Genomic DNA, 3,450 nt, shown 5'->3' on the forward strand with positions numbered 1-3,450 from the left:
TGGGTAGCCACTGCTAACCTCCCTTTCCTCAGGAAATGCTAGGTAGCCCTATAAAGAACAGAGCAGATCCATGTGTGTTGGCATGGAAATTTTCCAACATGTCTCATTAAATGCAAAGAACAGGATGCAAACTTTATAAAATGTTCCCATTTGTGTGTGTGTGTGTGTGTGTGTGCGCTTGAGTGCAGGTAGAGGTGAGTGGATACAACTTGCATAGCAAGTTTCTCGGTGCATATATAAGAAACCTCAGAGGATTCCTTGCAGAGTGGTACTGAGGGTGGAGATAAAGGGCATTTTTACTTTTCATTTTATACCATTAAGTTTTTTTGAACTTTATTTTTACCAACTCATGTATTATTTTTATAATTTACAAAAAACACAAATTTTAAAAGCTCTCTGGAAACCCTTTTAAATCAACTTTTGTGATTTTATGGTTTCTTGAGCCCCAAATTGAGGCTAATTTAAGCCTGTCTTCTTGATGAGAAATGGTCCACCTGGATGCCAATTCTTCTATATTTTTCTACCCTGAGACTGCAGGCACAGTTGGAAGACTGAACACCCTGAGGAGTAACTGGCCCCTCTCTTTGGGGGCTCACATAATGAGTTTCCAAATGCAGGCCAAAGAACCAAGCCATAGGAGCAAGAATGGAACATGGCATTCCACTGTAGGCAAACATTAACAGGCAAATCATGACTAAGGACAGAATCCCAGAATCCAAAAACATCTAAGCTGGATCTTTCTACAGAGAAGAAATCCGACATCCAAAGGAGAAAAATTGAAGACCATACTACAGATCTCAGATCTGGGACTCCTGATTCTAAGTCTGGGAGAATTTATACCATGCGATGTTGTCTTTCCAAAGTGGGAAGGATGCTCCCCTCACCCAAATCCCTGAGCCATCCACAAGGAAACAGGAGAATGTTCCTGGCTTGAAGGCTTTAAAGCTGACCAAAGCTAGACACAATGGACTGAAGAAACAAAGTCCAACCAGAAAAGGCAGAACCAAAATTGAGGAGAAGGCAAATTTTTGTCGCTAATTTAGCTAATCTTGAAGGTGATGAAAATTTGGGAGAGAAGGCACCAAGATAAAGAAACAGAGTGCTGGCTTCAGCAGCACACATACAAAAATTGGAACAATATAGAGATTAACACAGCCCTTGTGTAAGGATGACATACAAATTCATGAAGTGGCCCATATGAAAGAAAGGAAGAAGAAAGAAGAAAGGAAAGAAAGAAAGAAAGAAAGAAAGAAAGAAAGAAAGAAAGAAAGAAAAGAGAAGAAAAGAAGGAAGAAAAGAAAGACACAAATCAAAAGATCAAGACAAATTTGTGCTGATAAAGGAAACTGGTGAGAGTAATTTCACCAGTTGCCTTTGGCATCTGCTCTACATACCTGGGAGGAATTAACTTCTCAACTAGTTATACATGTTGTAAACTTTGTGGTAACTGTGAAGCAGAAGAATAGCATAGGTGGAGAATGAACTTTCCATCTAAGTGAATTGTCTGAAGGATGGAAGGTCTTTTTTTCAATTCTGGTACTTCTATGTATTTTTACAATGCTTATGGAAATCTTTATAAAAAGAACTATATGTCCCCCAGCCTTGTTAAACAGAATCTGCTGCACACCATTTAGCCTTTTCCTCAAGTTTTTGTTTATTTCTTTGTTTTTACATCTGAAAAAGAAATCCTTTTTCTGGGTTTTTGTACAGAGAGGCCCTTGGAACTGTTAAGGTATAATGGTTCTGCCCCCTTGTTTTCTGTTCATTACATTTGTATTCTGTATAGGTTTTACAAAGCACTACTAGATCAGAAGGAATATGTTCCATTCTAGGAACAGTGAGGAATAAGATGTGGGGGGCAGGGGTGGCACAAGGAAAAAGGATATATGAAGAGGTAGAGTATTTTCTCTTTTGACTCTACTTCTGAATTATTCCATTTCTTTTTTTTCTCTTTTACAAGTAAGTTATTTTTACAATAGACAAGTTTATTTTGGCATAAAGCAAATAATAGAACAGGTAAGTAAAACTGAGAAAATAGCACCCTGATACGGGTCCTGCATCTGATAGGAATCCAAGGGTATTTGGGGTTGTTATTATTGCCATTTACAGATGAAAAAGCTGAGGTCCCAGAGAGATTTAACAGACTTGTCTAATGCCGCACAGGGAATTAGCGGTAGAACCTGAGTGTGAAACTGGGTGCTTTTGTTCCTAGGCCACCATACCCTCCACCTGACAATGTAAGCCCCTGGTGAAATGTAGCCTATCCTGAGTTCCAACCTCAGCATGTTCTTCACTGAGAGTCAGTCAATCCATCTGTCTATCTTTTTTTCCCTACTCTCATTATACCTTGTCCTAGCAATCTCTGCTCCCTTCTAAGTTGCTGTTTTTACTGTATCATGGGCTTGAAAGTCGAACCTCAACTCCATACAAAACATGCTATAGCAGAAGAGGAATAAATATCTCTCTGTATGCAGTATTGAGACATTTCCTCTGATAAAGGCATGAGCCTTAGTCCATGGTCAGGGGGAAGCCCCTTCCTTTCCTTCCTCATTCCTACCCATGTTCCAGGTAGTTGATATAAACTCTATGATGTACATAGAGTCTGCACATCTGTAGCCAGAGTACTGAAAAGCAAACCTAGATGAGAGTGTATAGCTTTTGTGATGATCTTAACCAGTATAAAAGAGAATTAAGAAAGATAGGAAGGAATAAAGGAAGCAAGATGTGATTTAGGGAAACTTTGTTTCCAAGATTAAGTCTTAAGAGCAGATGTGACATTAGTCAGAGACCTAGACAGGTGACATGGGCAAATAGCATTGGGGTAGTGGGGAAAACTCTGGGGTTCACTCCCTATAATCTATATCAGACCCCTAGGCTACACCTAACCAGCAGACAATCCAAGTACAAATAATGTACTGTTCTAAAATATGGTTTCTAGGAAGGCCTTTATTTAGCTCTCTTTTCAAAATATTGTCACCTCTAAGTCCCTCCTGCACACAAATTCTGGAATCCCCAGCATTCATGAAATCTGCCGGTCAGTCCTATTTTCCCAGCCACTCTCAGATGGAGTCCTCCCCAAGTACAAGTCAAGACATGATGGGTTAAGGCTGCCCAAAGGTTTCCTGATACTGGAGGGAACTCACTTCTTACCTTGCCCTCCAGTGCACCAGTCCTCCAGCAAATAAACACCAGAACCTATGGAAGTCAGTCAATCCTCCCTTGTGATCTGACTCACAGACATGTATCTGACATCAGCACACAAACATACACACACACATGTGCATGCCCTTTAGCCCATGGAAAAGAAGGGCATCTGTGTAATTCGTGGAGCCAATTTCTCCATGTTGCAGTGGTATTCACAAGGAGTGGGACTGATAGGAGATGCCTGTGTGCTATGCAGTTAAAAAGATAAAATGAGGGGGCGCCTGGGTGGCACAGTCGGTAAAGCGT

At 40.5% G+C, this 3,450-nt stretch overlaps 1 non-coding gene across 1 annotated transcript; it reads left to right on the forward strand.

Moving 5' to 3' along the window:
• The first annotated feature begins 1,099 nt into the window (after positions 1 to 1,099).
• Positions 1,100 to 1,203, forward strand: LOC123596591. The gene has a single exon (XR_006711759.1). It is a non-coding gene; the product is annotated as a U6 spliceosomal RNA (small nuclear RNA).
• Positions 1,204 to 3,450: the final 2,247 nt, after the last annotated feature.

The sequence above is a fragment of the Leopardus geoffroyi genome, chromosome B1 (assembly GCF_018350155.1).
Source record: "Leopardus geoffroyi isolate Oge1 chromosome B1, O.geoffroyi_Oge1_pat1.0, whole genome shotgun sequence".
Taxonomy (NCBI): domain Eukaryota; kingdom Metazoa; phylum Chordata; class Mammalia; order Carnivora; family Felidae; genus Leopardus; species Leopardus geoffroyi.